At 30.1% G+C, this 20324-nt stretch overlaps 1 protein-coding gene across 1 annotated transcript in view; it reads right to left on the bottom strand.

Moving 5' to 3' along the window:
• The window catches only part of LOC142327268 (voltage-dependent calcium channel type A subunit alpha-1-like), a 902521-nt gene that overhangs the window by 862442 nt on the left and 19755 nt on the right, over positions 1 to 20324 (bottom strand). The window lies entirely within an intron of this gene.

The raw sequence follows: 20324 nt of genomic DNA, 5'->3' as shown, positions 1-20324 counted from the left end.
AAAATTACAAACAACCGCTTAAAAATTACACAGATCACTTGGCAGTCAACCAACTAGAAAATGGGGATGTCATTAGAAGGTTGAACCGACTGCAGGTTCTAGACCTAAGTGTCCCTATAGTGTCTGAATGTACCCATATTTAACTTGGATGTAACTACCGTACATTATCAATTCGACTCTTAATTTAAAATTTTTACGTATACTTTTCTTTTTTTTTTTCACTGGTTCATCAATTTTTTTTTACTTCTACTTCTTATATCTTATTTTTCTTTCTATTGTGTTAGTGATGTTAAGTGTCATTCATAGTTTCTAACTGTATGCGCTTGGCATAAAGGTTTTTATACTAGTGTGTAATTTTTGAGAAGTTTCGCTGAGGACTCCTTTTCATGTGATCTTCACTTACTTCAGATTTATTTAAATATAACCGATAAAGCTTTGTCACATTAAAAAAAAAAATTCAAATTTTTTAAATGTATGCCTAATTATAGATTAATAAATTGATAATATTTTATTACTGAACCGATTATCAAAGTTAAAATTTAAAAATGAATGAAAATATATTTTTTATTTTGTTTTTCCAGTGCGGGAATTTTTTAAGTTATTTTTTATGCTTTTAAAATTTTGTCACTTTAAGACCATGTTTCCAATCTCCTTCACTTTTTTACTGTGTTCTCTCTTCCTCTCTCCTGATGTTATTTTTTTGTGTTCTTCAGATCATTTCATTTTTAGGTTTTTCCTGTCCTTTTGTTCTTGGAAAACATCTAATATAATAATTCTGGTTTTAAATGTGTCTCTATTAATAATATAATCTTTTTCTATTATCCTATTAAATCTTAAGCCATTTTTAACTTATTTATTCCACTTTTTCTGTTTCTTATTAGAATCTATGATTATAATAAATCAACGATTTCCTACTTAACCTGTTTTTATTAATTATGACAATTAGAAACATTAAATTTTGCTTTTTCATTGTATCCGTTACTTATAATATATTTTAATAAATTTCATTTTTGTTTTCAAGTTTAAATAATGCTTCTATCCTTTACGGGATTTAGTATTTTTCTATTTATTTTCCTTTCTTTCTTTTGTACATTTTCCATATTTGTGTTCATGTTTAAGCACTCACACCTTTATAAATCTGCAGTTTAATACTGTATTATAATGAATGATTTTTAGATTTTTTTATAAGGATTTTTTATTATGTTTATTTTTTATTATTCTAAATATTTTTCTATTTTTTTCCTGATTTGCTGATTTTCACCTCGATATCTAAGTTCTTTGACTATTTATATATTTCCTACTCCATTTTGTGTACATTTTATTTAGTTTTTATTTTTGTAATTATTCATGTCTTCTCGATGAAATATTTTTAGACCTGTTACAAGATATTGTATCTAAAATGTTGATTTACGCTCTTGCCTATTCCAGACCTTTTGAGAGGAATGCAAGATTATCTGCAAAAGCTAAAAAATTCATTTTAATTCCATTTTTTATTCCTGAGATTATTGTTCAGATGTACTGATTATCTGGTTCTACCCTCTATAATTATTTTTTACCAAGACACAGTTACAGAGTATTTGCGATAGCCAATCCCTTATCCAAGTTCCGGATTTCGATTCCGAAATGTTCCGATATTAAGTCGGAACCTTCAAGTCGGTGTATTATTATTTTTTTTTTTGTTTATGTAGGATTGTAAATATTATGAAGAACTCCCTTTTCATTATTTATTAATGGAAGGAGAGAAATTTATAATTTCTTTGAAATTAATAATTTACCGTTAGATCTAACGAATTTTCTTTATGTATTTTACAATGTTTGAAATGTAAATATTTATCTTGTTCTATTTTTCTTTTATGTTTGTTTCGCTGAAAGACTCTTTATATCTTATTCAATTGTATTTTCGTTTATTTTTTTAAAAGTAGTTTTGCCAGAAGGTAAGTAACTATTCTTACAGGTGTATTGTTTCTTATCTTTGATCTAGTAAAAGATAAAATAATTTTTTTCTTCATTATTTTACATCTACGCTGCGATGTAGTAAGGGAATTTAAAAACTTATTAACATGTTTACTCGGTGACAACTATCAACTCATAGCTGTATAATAGGACAGCTAATTCTCCTTTAAATGATCTATTTAAAATAATAATAATATTAATAAATCTATCTTAATTGTATTAGTTAAATTACAGTTTCTTTTTTAAGGAAAATATTTTGGATGTGAAAATCAAGCAGTATTAATAATTCTACAATATGTACTATAGAATTCATAAGTTACCGCGAAAGACCGAAATTAGAGTATGTCATTATTCTTCGGTGAATGTTGGATTATAAAAAAACTCCCTTTCGGCACGCCGGATTCGGCAAGGCGGATATATTTCATAGGTGCTAAATAGGGGATAAAAAATATTTCCACCTTAAAGTTAAGAAAAAATTCAAATTTACTTAATACGACAATGGTTGCATGTGAAAAAAGGTTTCACATGTTTAGCATACGACACGCCCAATCTTCTTACAATTCCAGCAAAATCTTGGTCATCCCTTGCTTAAAGGGATGGTCATAAATTGTTTCAGACAAAGGTTTTAGGTAAAGTTTAGAGAACTAATGACCAATTTACACCGATTCGATACTGTGCCTATTAAGGGAGGTATGATCTTTTGTCTTTGGAACCCAATTTTTTCCCCCCCCTGGACGAATGGTTGGCGATATCAATAATATTTACTTAGACAGGTTTTAGGCGCTTATCCAAAAAATAGTAGGAACTTAAAAAGAATTCGATTTTTTACTTAATAATAAATTTATAGCCATATTTTTGAGAACTAATGACCACTTTAAAACGATTCGATACTGTGCCTATTAAGGGAGGTATGATTTTTTTGCCTTCGAAACCCCATTTTTTTCACACCTATATGATATAAAAACACATTACTTAGGTAACTTTTAGGCTCTTACCCAAAGAATAGTAGAAACTTTAGTTCTATATTTTACTCAATAAGAAAGTTATAGTGATTTTTTTCGAAAAATCCCCCCATTTCCATTCCCGAGGTCCAATTTTGCTCATTAATGAATACGAGATTTTTGGTCGTTATATTTTATGTACCAATTTGAAAGTGATTGGCGCAAATTTACGGCAGTTATCCTGTTCACAATGAAGTGATATATATATATATATATATATATATATAAATAAACTTTGAACTGACGGTGGTTTTGGGGTCTGGGGAATGTGAAACGCGAAGATATATCGAAATTTTTCGGAAGTCGAATCATGGTACCGATATTAACAGGTAGCTTTCTTATGAAATCTACCCAAAATGTCGTTGAAAGACCGAAATATTTGCTTATATTATTATAAGGTCCTACACAAGAGCTACCACATGAAAACAAACAAGATAAAAAAGAAAGTAACAAAATGTAGTAGAAATAATGTAGATCGAGCACTGAATATAAAAATAGGAAGAGTAAAGTTTACGAAGGTAGAAAAATTTTGTTATTTGGGAAGTAGAATTAGTAATGATGGACGAAGCAGGAGTGATATAAAATGCCGCATAGCACAGGCGAAACGAGCTTTCAATCAAAAATTAATTTAAACGTCAGGAAAACAGTTTTAAAGTATATTTTTGGAGTGTAGCTTTATATGGAAGTGAAACTTGTTAGATCGGAGTACCTGAGTAGAAAAGATTAGAAGCTTTTGAAATGCGATTCTATAGGAGAATGTTAAAAATCAGATGGGTAGATAAAGTGACAAATGAAGAGGTGTTGCAGCAAATTGATGAAGAGAGCATTTGGAAAAATATAATTAAAAGAAGAGACAGACTTATAAGCCACATATTAAGGCACCCTGGAATAGTCGTTTTAATATTGGAGAGACATGAAGATGGAAAACATTGTGCAGGTAGGCAACGTTTGGTATATGTAAAACAAATTGTTAGGGATGTAGGATGTAGGGGGTATACCGAAATGAAACGACGGGCACTAGATAGGGAATCTTGGAGAGCTGCATCAAATCAATCAAGTGACTGAAGATAAAAAAAAAAAAATTATATTCGGACCTTCTCCGGTATATGTCAACTAACGCAAATAAGTTCTACTGGAAGTCGAAACAACTACAAAAAAAAATCACCCAATACCAATCTTTATGGTAAATAGATTACAAGAAACCTCGTTAAAAAAAGGAAATTTAAATTTAAACCAAACATAACCTACGCTCGCTTTGCTAGCTAACCTCGTTAAATATACAAATGATATATGTTATTCTCCAACTCTGGAGGAGATTAATCAAACTTACCGCATTCAGCATGCACTGATGTTAAAAGTTGAATAAAAATATTTTTATAAAAAAAAATAAAACAAAGGGCAAACGATCTTACGATTTATTTGTATTGTTATCGTTCATCCATGCAGTTAACATATTTTGTATATCCTGATTGGCCCTTTCAGTTTATAAAATGCTGAAAATGTTATTAAATTTTGTTATAAATGCGGTGAATTTGATTAACCACTCCAATTGTTGGAGAATGACTTATATTTTGTATATTTAACCTTAATTAGAAGAGGTTAGTGAGCGTAGGTTATGTTTGGCTTAAATTTAAACTTCTTTTTTTTACGAGGGTTAATCTATTTATCGTAATTCACCGGAGAATATCGAAATTTAACAAAAACCAGTCTTTCATGGTAGCACTTACCCAATGTTTGTTTTTTAGATGCAAAATAATTGTCATTATTTCTTAAAAAAATGGGTTTTTTGCCAACTGAATTCATGTGAAGCAACATTTCATTAATTTTTACTTTTCCTAAACGTTTTATTTATTGGTCATTTAACAGTTCTACATTCTTTCGCTTGTTTTTTACATTCTTTCTTCTGATTAGACGTTGTTAGTTTCTTTTTTCTTTTCTTGGAAAACCTTAAAATTTTTGTTCTGAACATAGTTCTATCTTGTATTATTTTTTAAACTATTTTCATTTCCTTTAGCTTTTTTTAAATCACTAAGGTCGTCTATTGATTTCGTTTTTTTTTCAAATGTGGTTGAAGATTTGTTTTGTTAAACCTATCATTCATTCTCGTAAGATGGCCAAACATTTGCCTCTTATTTTTCGAATGGAATCTGAAATTTTCTAATTATAAATGTATTTATAAAAATCTTTATTTCTTCTACTTGTATTTGTTTTCATCTATTTTTATTGGTCCTAATTTTGTTAATATTTTCTTATCGTCTTTTGTTTAATGCGTTTATTTCACTTGATGTGTACACGTCTTTTGGTTTGATTATCGTATTTTAGTGCTTCATTTTAGTTTTATTGAGAATCTGCTTTTTTGTAATTTTTTTTTTGTCTGTATGCCAATACCATTTTTCTGGTTCTTGTTTGATGGGCTTCTTCATTTAAAAAATTAATTATGAATTATTTTCCCCAAATATATAAATTTATTGATTTCTTAAGCATTTTTTCCGCTGATATAATTTAATAAAATTAATAAATCCACCTTACCTGCAATTAAAATATAAAATCTCAAGATCTTTCGGTTCTTAAACCATCGGCAAGAAAATATTCGAAATAAAATCAAGATTAAAACAAAATAACAGTAATCTCTGTACAGATGTTATCATCCGTATTGAGTATATTGATAGCATCCGTAAGTTATTTCTGTTATTTTATTTTAGTCGTAACTTTATTCTGCAATATTTTAATTCGTCTGGCAATGGTTTAAGAACCGAAAGATCTTGAGATATTATATTTTAATCGCTGGTAAGATGAACTTATTAATTTTATTTATTTTATAAGTTATTGACCGTAAATTTATCCATATTTCATATTTAGGGACTTCGTGGGGGGGGGGGGGGGGGTTGAGTCGTTCATGTTTGGTCAACTATAATAGTGCTTACTAAATTAAAAAGAGAAAATAATAAATCATAGTTACAGTCTTCATCTAATCTTAAACGTTTCGAAATTTTAAAATTCATTTAGATATCTAAAATTTCAATGAAATTAGATTCGTAGAAATTTAACAATTTCTGAAAATTTTTTATTAAATCTAAAGATAATTAAGCATTTTTTAATTTATCATGAACAAATGTAACATGTATAAATCTATTTAAATATATAACAACAAATTATGCGGCAAGTAATTTTTGATAAAGCGATATAATATAATTTACCGTAATTCATGATGCATTCATGGTCTAATTGAGTATTAAATGCAAATGTACGTGTGTATATGTGAAACGTTTAACGTAAGTAACAATGAATATGCATGGAAGCAAGTAGCATACATTGTAAATTTGCATTTTGTAAAGGAAAATCTGTACTTTAATCCGCCACATTAATGGACAGAAGTGGTTTAAAGATTTTCTATTCCATAAAATATTGGATATATAATTGTTGTCTAACCTTTTAGTATAATATATTAGACTTATTTAAATATTTTTATAATATAAATCAATATAAAATTTTTACAAAAAAAAAATTACCAGGATATAAATTATGTTGAAGATTTTTATTCTTTCAATAGGTATTCAAATTTGATTTGATACCTTGTTCTATTGATATACTGGTTCGTAAATTCCAATTAAGTAATAAATAATTTTTGTTTTGTTTTGCTCCAAAAAACATTTTTTTAAATTAAGATAATGTAAAATCAGATAAAAGAATAAATATACGATTCGCTGAAATATCAGTGAAATCTATTTTAAACCAGTGGTAGATTCAGGGGGCCATGGCCTCCATGGCCCCCTGAATCTAAAGGCTCGAAGGCCTTATATTTTCAAAACCCATTTGAAAAAAATTAAACATTTTAACAATAGTTTATTGTCAATATAACCAGTTGCATGTCGTAATGAATATGCATTACAGCAAGTAATATCAGCCTCTCTTAATTAACTATTAAGAAAATACATATTTTCACGTTAATTACAGAGTTTGCAACTTCCCTTTTTTCTGTTTAGCCTCCGGAACCACCGTAAGGTATTACTTCAGAGGATAATATGTATGAATGTAAATTAAGTATAGACTTGTACAGTCTCAGATCAACCGTTCCTGAGATGTGTATTAATTAAAAACCCAACCACCAGAAAACACCGATATCCACGACCTAGTGTTCTTCAGTAGTTGAGTTTCAATTAACCACAAACATCTCAGGAATGGTCGACCTGACACTGTTCAAGACTATACTTCATTTACATTCATACATCGTTACGTATGAATGTCATTCATTTGTCCTCTGAAGTAATATCTTACGGTGGTTCCGGAGGGTAAACACAAAAAAGAGAAGTTGAAAACTCTGTAATTAACGTGAATATATCTATTTTCTTAATAGTTTATTAAGAGAGGCTGATATTACTTGCTGTAATGCATATTCATAACTACTTGCAAATTGATATAGATAGCTTTATTGATCGGTATGCTAAGATGGGTAATCATTGAGATGCATTTATTTTATAAATAAATTATTGTATGAAATAAAATGTGTAAAATTTTGGATTGTAATGTGTTAATTAAAAATATTGAAATGAATGAACAAATAGAAATAAACTTAATTTAAATCTTTATCTTATTATTTTTTTATCCCATTTTATATTATTTTATAATTTTGATTGTTTGCATGGTAGTTTTGTTTAAAGTTGTTAAGAATATACGGTCTGAGATTAAAGTAAATTTAGCTTCTGAAGTCATATTTCTGACAGAAATATAATTTTAAAATAAATGCGACTAAAGTAAATAATAATAAAATTGGACAGAAAACAAATTATTGAAGAATTAAAAATCTATGGTAGAAAATATAATATAACAGTAATAGGAAAATTTAATAATTCAGGAAGTAAAATTATCGAAGGGTAGAGGAAGTAATGAGAACAACAGAAAATTGACATAACAAGGAGAATCTTTACGCAAAACAATTTCTGCTATCACTCTTTATAAAAAAAGGATGGTAAGTGAGTATGTTTGTTGGGTTGTTTGATGTACGTGTTCGCATTTGTATATCAGCTGCTACTGGCGCAGAGCGGACCACGTGGTGCGCCGAGCAGATGGGCAGCTGCACGCAGCGCACAAATGATTCATACGTTTGAATGATTTATACTTCTTTAAGTTTATGCTTCTCAAGGATACAGACAAATTATCGTACAGTCGTAACCCCCATATTAAATATAAAGGCTGTGTAATCAGCCGGGTTAGAGTTCATAAGTACCTAGGTGTTTTGTTTGATGAAAAGTTGCTGTTTAGCAACTACATTAGGCAAGTAGCGGCGGACGCCGTCTCAGTGATGCACAAACTACGAGGATTGCTCGGAAAGACTATGGGTTGTCGGGCCGCCAAATGTACATGGTGTACCGAGGTGTCTTTGAAAGCATGACCTCTAAGGTGGCGCCCGTTTGGGTGCATAAGTTGGATATGAATAGAGCACTTGTTTAAAATTTAAAGAGTGCCCAGCGCAGAGCCTTAATTGTATGTACTGGTGTTTTTAAAACAACCTCCTACGAGGCTACCACCGTATTGGGAAAGATTCTCCCAATCGATTTAGTGGTGAAAGTTCGGGCAGCCATATGGAGATTGCGAAGAGGTCGGGAGGCCAAGGTATTTGGGATGCGTTTTCGAGCCGGGCCAGTACCGGAGCGGAACGGTGATCACAATGCATTGGATATAAATTTTGTTCAGTTGCCCATCTCCCGCTTGCGGAAGAGTCTGCATAGCCGCGCGATGGAAGCACGGCAGTTAGAATGGGATACTACGACTAAAGGAAGGTCGTTGTATAAGTTTATATAGGATCTGGGGATGGTATGCTTCAAGCTCGTTTTTAAGGGCAACGGGTGCCCGGGTGCTCACCAACCACGCTAATTTGAATCAATATCTGTTTCGGTTCCGCCTGACACTTGATGAGCTGTGCGTCTGCGCGGAGGTCCAATCAAATGAACATCTGATGTTTGATTGCCCTACACTTGGGGGGGGGGGGCAGAGCCTGGGCCACCCTGGAACTTAGAGGTAAAGGGAAAAATTGGCCATTCACAAGCGACGAGTCAATGTGGCAAGAGCCGCATTGTCGGGCCGTGTGGAAGTTTCTAGATGCGGTTGCTTTGTTCAACCGGCATCCTTAGTTTGCTTAAGGGAAAGACTCTTACAGCATTGCCGTGGGAAGCTAACCCTGAGTATGGCTGACCACCATCCCATTAATATGGCTCCAAGCGCTATAAAATGGGGGACAGATACTTGCTGGCATTCAGCAACCTAGGCGAGCAAGCAAATTGCTTCCAAGACGAGGTAAATTTTAATTTATGAATGTCATATATAATTTTAGTATTTGACGGGGTGCGCCTACCCATTTTAGTAAATATATGACAAGTGAGCGGTTGGGATACGTAAGCCGTTGGTGTATGGCACCGCGCTTAGTCCGCTCATGCTGTTAGGTAAGCTCTAGGAGCTATTTAGGACACTGGTCGCTAAACTGTTTCGAGGCTCAGTAGCCGTTTGTAACACAGACATTCGGCCTTTTGCTTTAGGGCGACCGAAATGTCGCCGGGCTTTGGGATGGTGGCGGGGGAAATGCCAAGCAAACCAATCTTACACTTCTTTATACGAACGATTTATCTAAAATTATATTTGTATTTTGGAGATAACAAAGAAAAACTTTGAGGTTAGAGCGATGCTAAAAAATCATAACTCAAAAAAACAGGTAAAATTTTTCAAGATTTTAAAGCTTTTCGTTGAAAAAGTTTTTTTTTTTTTTTGCTGTTGGTACGCTAAATACAAGAACGTTATTTATTTACAGTTGGCAAAAACATTTAACAAAACTACGTGTAATGAAACATAAATCATGTAACATTTTTGCGACGGGCTATAGACCCTCTTTTTTCTAGTTATTAAATATAAATACACAATAAGAGGTTCATGAAAATATTTTTATGAAAAATAACACGTTATGGTAATAAGAAAAAAACATGGAAGAGGAAAAACATTAAAAAATAATCGGTGAACAAAGAATATGATACGACAGAAGGATATTAAAAACTGGATATCGATAAAATTAGATAAATGTGGTCTTAAAACAAGAAAATTCTATGAAAAAATCTTGTATATGACAGAGTAATTCGATTAGTCACGTGTTAATACATTCAGATTTAAATAATTCGAAGCCAGAGGGACATGTAAAAGATGAAAACTTTACTGAAAAACAAACATTGTAACGTATAAAACAAATAATTGGGAACGTAAAATGTAATAAAAATATTTTGTGGTTAAAAGATTAGCAAAAAGAGAAAGGCATTACTTTCTGAATTTGATTCTAAATTCCCATAGTATTATATTTTATAAAAAGTAAAAATTATATTTTATAACATCATTTTAAAGAATCGATAGACTGAGAATTTCATGCTATTTTTGACATGATTTTTATTATACGTGGCTATGACTTTCCTTAGACGCTTTCAGTAAAAAAATTATCACCTACACTCTGATTGTAGCTTTGCTTAAAACAAAATCAAATATATTATAGATTTTACATCGCACCTAAATATCTATTCTAGGTATAAAAAACAAACCTCTATTATATTATACGTATTATTATCTTCCGATAAATTTTTTAAGGTAAATTAAATTCTTCACTACTTAAAAAAAAAAAAAAAATATTTTCATATATTTTTTTGCTCTTCGCCTGACTTGGCTCTATGTGACTTTTATCTGTTCTCCAAGGTCAAATTTGTTTTAAAAGGAACAAGGTTTCAGATCGTTGAAGCTGTGAAAGAAAAAGCGGTACGAGTCATGAAAGAACTCGCAGAAGAAGACTTCCAGCACTGTTTCGAACAATGGAAAATTCGCATTGAGCATTGTAGGAATAGAGGAAGGGTGTACATTGAAGGGGATATTAACTAAATATGTATAAATTTAAAATAAATTATTTTACAGCATTAGTCTTGTTATTTAATAGCCTCACCTCGTATAGGATCTTAAAAATATCATGATAATTCATATTTATAGATGTTATCCTTTATATTTAAAACTGCTCTCACTGGGTTGCCCCTTCATACACTGGATCACAAATTAATTAAAAATGAAATAAAATCACAGCTGGACAGATTGAAGGTTAAAAAAGATGATGATGATGATGAATTGATTGTAAGGAAAAAAAAATTTACCCATACCTTTACAAAAAAAAAAAAAGTAACAAAAGTGACTGATCAGGAAATAGATTTCAGTAATTACAATGCTATTACAGAAATCTTACACTATAGAAGTGAGATAGAGTGAAAAAGAACAAGTATTTTTGTGTTTGTGTACTGTGATATATAAATATATATATATGTATACACACAGAAGTGATGGAATCGTTTTTTTGAAGGCATGATGAGAGAGTGGTATGGAATAGGGTAACAGAAAAGTGAGTAACATACAAGAGGGTAAAAGTGTCATCTGTATTATTATTACTATTATTATTATTATTATTATTATTATTATTATTATTATTATTATTACATTTACAATTGCTACACTCCTACCACAAAGTAGTAAGTAGAAACGTAGCAGAAGGGAGGAGACAATGTACTTAGCGTCAAGAAGTAGAGAAAAGAGGATCTCTGTATTTAAGTGTGTATGTAGGTGTGTAAGTGTATAAGACAAGAAGTGTGTTAAAGAAAAGGAATGATAAGTAGAGGAATAGAATCGAGAAAAAGAGAGAAAGACAATAACTAAAGCCTCTTCTTGTACGGTAACAATGCCAACTCAATTCCGGAATATTATCTCCTTCTACCAGACGCTTCAACCCTATCTATCCTTTCCTGTGTGCTCTTATCCTTACGTCTAAGGACTACACAAGAAAATATGAATATAATATGTATAATGATACACCTACGTATTATATTAATAATAGAGAAACATATAAGTAAGTAAATTAAAAATAAAGTAAATGTTTTTTTAACTTGACGTGCTTCCTAAATTAACGTCTAAAAAAACAGAAAGAAAGAAAAATTTAAAACGCTGACATTGGTGACGAATTTTAAAAGTATTTAACATAAATTTAAAATTTTTAGATTCTAAATTTAAAAATTAATAATTTCAAATACAATTGTTAAATCGAAAAAAAATAAAAAGAAACTAAACCCTGACCTATTATAAAGTAAAATTTAGCAAAGAGTTAAATGAAAATATTGATTTTTGCAAAAAATAATTAATCATTTTGAAAAACATTCTTCTATCCCTGATAATGATCCATTTAAAAAATGTTCAGATCGTTGAAATAATATAAATTTATAAATTATGTTTTTAGATTAGGGTTTTATTAATATTTTTAATCGGTACTGTTTCAGATTTTCCTCTCCCAAAATATTTTTATTTTTTTAACGTTATATATTTTTAATATTTTCCTATATCATAATTAAAACGCATATATTTTAACGATTAGATAAAATTATTTTGGAGAAACGAGAGTGTAATAAAAAATTCGTAAAATATAATTTAATATAACATTTATTATAAATCTAATTACAATTATTTTTATAAACACAATAATTATTTTACTACAATTTCCGATAATTATTTATTAATTTACGATAATTTTACTACATAATGAAACTCACTAATATGTTTACGTATAAAATTTAAAAAATCTTCCTCACCTTATGTCGATGATGCCATAGAAATTCACATAAATAAGAATCAAGAAAACTCTATTAGCCATCATTAAAAAGTGCATCATTGTATATAATTTGTATATTTAACGATAATTAGACGAGGTTATGTTTGGTTGTTTTTTTTTTACCTCCGGATCCACCGTTAGGCATTCTTCAAAGGATAAAGATGAATGATTGTAGCGTGTATGAAAATGCCATGCTTAACCGGGATTCGAACCCGGGACCTCCGAATGTAAGGCCGAGACGCTAACACTCGCGCTAGGGAGGCCGGCATGTTTGGTTGGTTAGGTTGATACAACCCACCGGACTGGTCTGGTGGTGAACGCGTCTTTCCAAATCAGCTGATTTGGAAGTCGAGAGTTCCAGCGTTCAAGGCCTAGTAAAGTTAGTTATTTTTATACGGATTTGAATACTAGATCGTGGATACCGGTGTTCTTTGGTGGTTGGGTTTCAATTAATGACACATCTCAGGAATGGTCCAACTGGGACTCTACAAGGCTACACTTCATTTACTCGTATACATATCATCCACGTTCATCCCCTGAAGTAATACCTGAACGGTAATTCCCGGAGGCTAAACAGAATTTAAAAAAAAAAGTTATTTTGATATACACGTATGTACTATTCGTCATACAACGTTAAAAAATAAATAAAAATAAAATAAAATAAAATAAAATAGAAAGATATCGAGGGGAAAAAGTTAGTTTTATTTTTATTTAAAATATACATCTAAAAAAAATACTTATGAAGATAATACCGATTTTTCTTAAATATTAGTGAAAAGTTTCTTTGATTGTCAAGTGGTAGACTATGTATCATGAAACTTTTCAATAAATATCAAACCTAAACATTGATAGAAATAACTCTAGATAGCGCTATAGCTCTAGAAGTGAAAGTATTGTAATCGGTCCAGTTTGGACATAGGCGATTTTCACCGGAACTGGACGTTTTGACACCCTAAGGAACCCAAAAAAAACGGGATGGAAATTTACCGGATGTTAATGATCGTATGTATGAGTGTGTTTTCGGTGTTGACCTCTAAATCACCTTATATCTCCAGAACTACTGGATCGATTTTAATCAAATTTTGTCAGATTTCTTCTACATATTAGACATTAAATTTTCTATTTAAAAGGTCAAGGGAGTGGGCTGTACAGCAAAGTCACCCTCATTATCTTGAGATTTCGCTTAATTAAAGTCATATTTTTCTTAGACACATTTGTTAACAATTAAAAAAATAACAATAATTGCAAAAAAATAATGTTAATCCAAAATCAAAATCGCAACCCCACCCCATAAAAATGCTATTGTAGTCTTCTGCTGTTGTGACGTCACAGATGAGCGGTAGAATTAAATAAATGAATAATATTTAAAGTGTAAAGAAGTAACTCGGTCTGGTTGGGTCAACTCAATCGTCCGGTTGACTCGGTAACTGGTGCGTTAAGCCTCTCGACTACACCAATCTCCGAACGTACAAGCGAAATTTCTCCTATGTAAGTTGTGAATTTAAAATGTTAAGTTAGTTCCTACCATAAATACGGTATGCGCACGCGTTTTATTTACAATCATTGAATTAAATAAACGAAAAAAATTTATATTTAAGTAAAATGATAAATATTTTAAATTAAGTTTTCTATGTAAGCCGCGCATCAGAAACAATCTATAGTTGTAGGACTTTCCCGGAACTCGGCTTTAGCTGCGTGACGGGATAGGGGTGTCTTCCTCGGGTGACATTAAATTATAAATTAATGAAATTAGTTTAGATAATAGATAATTGTTTATTGTTTAATTTTAGTATGAAAGCTTTAAATTTATGTAAAATTAAAAAAGAAGTTGGTCCCATAATGAAGGGAAAAGAGAATACCTCCTGGAGTAGTGGTCTGGAACTTAAGCTCCCAATTAGTTGGATAATTCAGTACAGAGATGTTTGTACCGTGTATTAAATTTAAAAAAAATATATATGTAGTAAAAAAAGAAAAAACAAAGCCCAGAATTAAAGTGCACAAGAAAATATTCACAAATTAAAAAATTATATATATTTCTACAAAATTCGCTGTAAGGAAAAGCAAGGCCGGGTAATTAGTTACGAAGGAAAAGAAATTGGATTGGCTTTGTTATCAGAACGAAATAATAAATACGGTTGATTAAATAGAAAATACAAACACTTAATAATAATAATAATAATAATAAAATTAAATTTAAAAAATAGATTGCTTTAAAAGGTATAAAAAAATATTATAGCTATTAAAAAATTAAAATAATAAAAGAAGAGGTTCCTTCTCTTAAGAGAAGTAATGAGTTTTATTCTTTGATAAGATTTAAAAACCGTTCCTTCTCTGATAACGTCCAAAATAGAAAAAAAAAAAGGTTAAAGGAATTGTTTTTTAAGATTTGGGAAGTCTTGAAACCAAAACGCTTAAAGTTAAAAACTACTCCCACCCTGGGAACGCCTTATTTACAGTAAAACATTAACTTATTTGTATATTATGTATTCATATTTATATTACTTCCACATAAAAGTCATTTTCGTTTTCTTTATTATCGCAAAAATTACTTAAGCAATCACAACGAAATGTTAGCCGTAGCTTTCTTATGACCCGCAGAGTCTTTACCACTCTTTAGATGTGATTACTAAATAAATCAAATGAAAAAAAAAAAACATTACAATAAAACTGATAACACAGTTGTACTTTCTAAGGTCCTCAGTCGGTCAAACTTAGAAAAAGATTGAATTTCAGGAAAATAATATTATACTAAAAACGAAAAGTAAATTTTTACTTCATATTTTATTAAAATTACAAATTTGGATGCCCATCTTTGGCAAGAAATAAATAAAATTTTCAAGTAGGCTACGAATTTAAAAAAAAAAATTAAATTTGAAAAATTAGAAAAGTATATATTTTTTAAGTTTTAATGCAGATTCTTTAAGTATTTATTTTCAACCTGTAAGTTTTTTTTTTTTGTTTTCAGTCATTTGACAGGTTTGATGCAGCTATCCAAAATTCCCTATCTAGTGCCAGTCGTTTCATTTCATTATACCCTCTATATCCTATATCCCTAATAATTTGTTTTACATATACCAAAAGTTATAAGTGATAGAAAAGTTATATGAAATACCTGCATAGTGTTTCCCTTCTACCTGTCCTTCTAATATTAAAGTGACTATTCCAGGATCCCTTAATATGTGGTCTATAATTCCATCTCTAGTAATTCTACTTCCCAAATAACAAAATTCTTCTACGCCACAATTTTATATTCAGTGATCCATCTACATTATTTCTATTACATTTCATTACTTGTTTTGTTTTTGATTATTTTCATGCGGTAGTTCTTGAGTAGAGCTTCATCCATGCTGTTCATTGTTTCTTCTAAATCTTTTTTACTATCAGCTAGAATTACTATATCATCAACAAATCGTAGCATCTTCTAAATTGTTCTTTAATATCATTAACTGCTAGTTCTATGTAAAGATTAAAAAGTAACGGGCATAGGAAACATATTTTTCGGACTCCATTTTTTATTACTTCTTTCTTATGTTCTACTTCTTATGTTTATTTTCTTTCTTATGTTACTGTTACTGTTTGGTTCCTGTAAATGTTAGCAATTGTTCTTCTATCTCTGTACTTGAACCCAATTTTTTTTAAATTTTATTCCAGTCTTCGTTATCGAATGCCTTTTCTAGGTATGTAAATGCCAAGTATGTTGGTTTGTTTTTCTTTAATCTCCTTCTACTGTTAATCTGAGCGCTAAAATTGGTTCCCTTGCCACTGTATCTTTCCTGAAACCAAATTGGTCTTCTCCTAAAACTACTTCAACTGTTAGAATTCTAGTTAAGATTTTTGATGCATGACTAGTTACGTTTCTTTAATTCACCGTATAACATCAACCCGTGTGCATGGGAAGATAAAATGGAAATTTTGTAGCGTATGAAAAATTCCATCCCTGGGATTCAAACCCTTGACCTCCAAATGAAAGACAGAATGCTACCACTCCGCAGGGGAGATCTGTAAAGTTCATAATTTTATTTTTATTATGTAAAATACAGAAACGTAAAAATAAGCACTGCTCCCATGAAAAAGCATGTTAGAAAGAAACAAGAAAAAGTAAGAAATTGCGACTTAACAAAAATAGTATATTAAATTTAGATAAAAAAAGAAAATAAATTTATAAAAATAACGTAAAGAAACTTTTTTTCCATGTCAACAAAAAGCTCCTCTCTAGAATAAGGGAATATAAATTATTTTTTTATGTTTTTTAATTAATTTTTTTTAATCTTTCCAGGAAAATACTCTTAATACTAGATTGGCAATACGCTACATATTATTCGTAATATAATTTTAGCATGCAAACATTAAAAAAAATAAATGTTTTAAATTATCTATATAATAGTACAAGTTTTGAAAATTTATAAGGATTCTGTAGAGGAATTTTCTCCAGAATTAAAAATTTAAATTACCGAAATCAGTCAATTTTATAAAAAAATATTTATTTCGTACGGTTAAAAAATAGAATCAATTAGTTAAAAATTAATTTAAAATTTTTTTAATTGAAAATAAATAAATTATTTGGCCTAAATACTAAAAACTCAACAAACATTCCCAATTATTTAAAATTCTAAATGACGAAATCAATCTGTCACGTGGTGCGAGGTACCAGCAGTAATTAGTTTTAAACTGTGAAAATCTTTTTTATTGAAAAATCAACAAAAAAAAAAAAAATGGAAATGTTTTTGAGACTAATAAAATTTTGCTAATAAATTTTTAATAAAAAATTTGATAAGTTTTACAACCAGTCAAATAAAAATTCTAAACATTAAAAAAATTATTGTTTACTTGTATTTTTATATTATTATTATATATTTTAAAAATTATACTTCTAATAATATTTATTAATGACCGAACGCCAAAAATAAATATTAATTTTAAAATAAAACTGGAATTAAACCAAATTATCCTACCCTACTAAAAGGTATTTCTATGTGTGTCCTTCCTCCTTACCTTTGGCACCGGAATGTACCGATCACTAGCGGAAAATACCGATTCGTTAGTACATGTCTCATAGTGGTCAAGTGTATACTTGTTAAGTTATTATATATCAATATATTGCATATATATCGATATATATATGCGAAATATATAAAATAATGTATTTTTACATCCTTGTACGAAGTGAAGGAAGTATTGTGATCGCGAAAAATTTCGGTTTTCAGATTTCAACGGAAATATCTATTTTGACCATCCCTGAATCCATTTTAACTAGTTTCGGCATGACGTTTGTACGTATTTATCTGATGTAACTCTAAAACGATTAATTATAGGATGTTGAAATTTTAGATTTAGAATTGTTATAGCATCTAGTTGTGCACCTCCTCTTTTGATTTCAATTGACAACCAAAAATGTCCATAAACGTCCTAAATAAAAAAAAAAAATTATTTTGGGCTTTTTCTTTACTGCAGTAAATAAGCCTTCGTTGAGAGATTTTCAACGATATGTCATAAGTGGTACTTATTTTTATTGGTTACAGAGTTAGAGACAAATAAAATTTTAATTAATGAAATATTTATTCTTACAAGGGGAAGTGACATCGGTTCGAATCAGACTTCATCTCCTTTCTTTTTTTAATTTTTTTTTTTTTTTTTTACTTTACATATATTGATTTATTAATAATTATTAACTTCTGATTATAAAAAAAGTTTTACGATAATTAATGATTCAATAATAACAATAAATAAAAAAAATGATAAAATATTAGAAGCTATTAATGGAATAAAAGTTTATGTACTTTTCATTTAAAAAAAAATGTGTATATATAATTTAATAGACGTAGAAGGATGTCAAGTGTGGTTCACATCAGATTTTTTTTTATTTATTTGATTGTTTTTCTTTGTAAAACAATGAACTATAACTAAAACGTAGGCAATAGAATGTACTGATCAAAAATGGAGAATCCTGATTCGTTAGTATCAATTTCTAGAGTTAAATTTCTAATTTAAATTTCGTTATATCAATTTACATCACTGAAAAAAAACATATTTTTACACAAGAGGTAATCGATTTTGGATACCTTATAATCCCATGCCAAGACGCTGCCCGGAGAGCCTAGCTGCGGAGAGCGTGCCTACGGCACGCCACTGCACCTAGTGTTTATAATAAAATGAACACTTGTTTACAACGAATAAAAAACATTAAACAATTATGAAAGAGGAATTCATATGTAATGGAATAATTTATTTGAACCATAATGTAATCATATTTTTTAGAGCAAAAATATTTCTGAAGAAACGTTTATTTCAGTTATATTAAAACAAATATTTATCTATTACATTTTCAGTCGACTTAGTTCTACGATTGCGATATTTTACTGCCATCAATTCTTTTTCTTTAACGCTATCTTAAAAATTTCGTTCATCAGCTGGAAAATTAAAATAGCAAAACTATGTTTAAACTATAACACCTTTTAAAAATAAAAATTATTAATGTGAAAACTGAAACAATGTTTTTAGAAAGGATAGTATCATTCTGATAAATTTTAATTTTTGTTATTTAAAACAATTAAATATCAAGTTTAGACGGTTGAACTGGTTATTAGGAAGAAGGTCTGTTTTATCATTAAATCACAAACTTTTGTTATACAAGGCGTTTTTAAAGCTCATATGGGCCTAATGGATACAACTTTGGAGTACGGCAAGCAATAACAGTTAAGACAATCACCTAAAGGTTCCAGAACAAAGTGCTGAGGAACATTTCGGAGACGCCATGGTTTGCGAAGAACAAGGAGATCCACGATTACCTAGGGTTGCGTTGCCATCTATTTGTGAAGAAATCCACCGCCTAAGTTCAAAGTATGTACTTAAGCTTAACGTGAAAGAAACCATCTGGTTGTTTACCTTTTGGATAATACTGAAGATGTCAGACGAATAATAGGTTGCGTTTATTGGATCTAGAGACTGTTGTGCGTTGAATATCATTATTTTGTTACTGAAATTATTTCCGATACTATTTATGAATTATTTTAATTTAGTAATATGAATTCTTTTGTTTTGTTGTTCATGAATTGTTTAACTTTCGTGATTTTGACTTTGTTTCATATATGTGACCGGAGTTAATATGTAATGTCTTCTCTTTTCTCACGTGTGACTTGTGAACATTTTTTTTATATTCAATTGTTTGTTCTGCCATGTTAACAATTTAATTTTATTGTTCTCAATACCTTCTTTTTTCAGGCAAGCCTCCGGAACCGCCGTAAGATATTATTTTCAAAGGATTAATGAGGATATATATGAATGTAAATGAAGTGAAGTCTTGTACGGTTTCAGATCGACCATTCCTGAGATGTGTGGTTAATTGAAATCCAACCACCAAGGAACCACGATCGGTATCCACGATCTAGTATTCAAATCCGTATAAAAGTAACTGCATTTACTAGGATTTGAACTTTACACTCTTGACTTGGAAATCAACTGATTTGCGTTATCATTGCAAATCACCAATACACCAATGCGATGGGTTTCTCCTCAATACGTTTTTTTCTTTATTTTTAATCTCCCGGACCACCATTACATATTACTTCAGAAGATGAGATGCATGACAATTTTTGTAGCGTGTGGAAATGTTATACCTGACCGGGAATCGAACCCGGAACCACACGCGCCACGGAGACCGGCTTTTTCTCAATAGTATGTTGTATGCCTCCGTGGCACGGGTGGTAGCGTCTCGG

Source organism: Lycorma delicatula, chromosome 7 (genome assembly GCF_047948215.1).
Source record: "Lycorma delicatula isolate Av1 chromosome 7, ASM4794821v1, whole genome shotgun sequence".
Classification (NCBI taxonomy): domain Eukaryota; kingdom Metazoa; phylum Arthropoda; class Insecta; order Hemiptera; family Fulgoridae; genus Lycorma; species Lycorma delicatula.
This window is presented reverse-complemented; position numbering and strand designations above follow the sequence as displayed.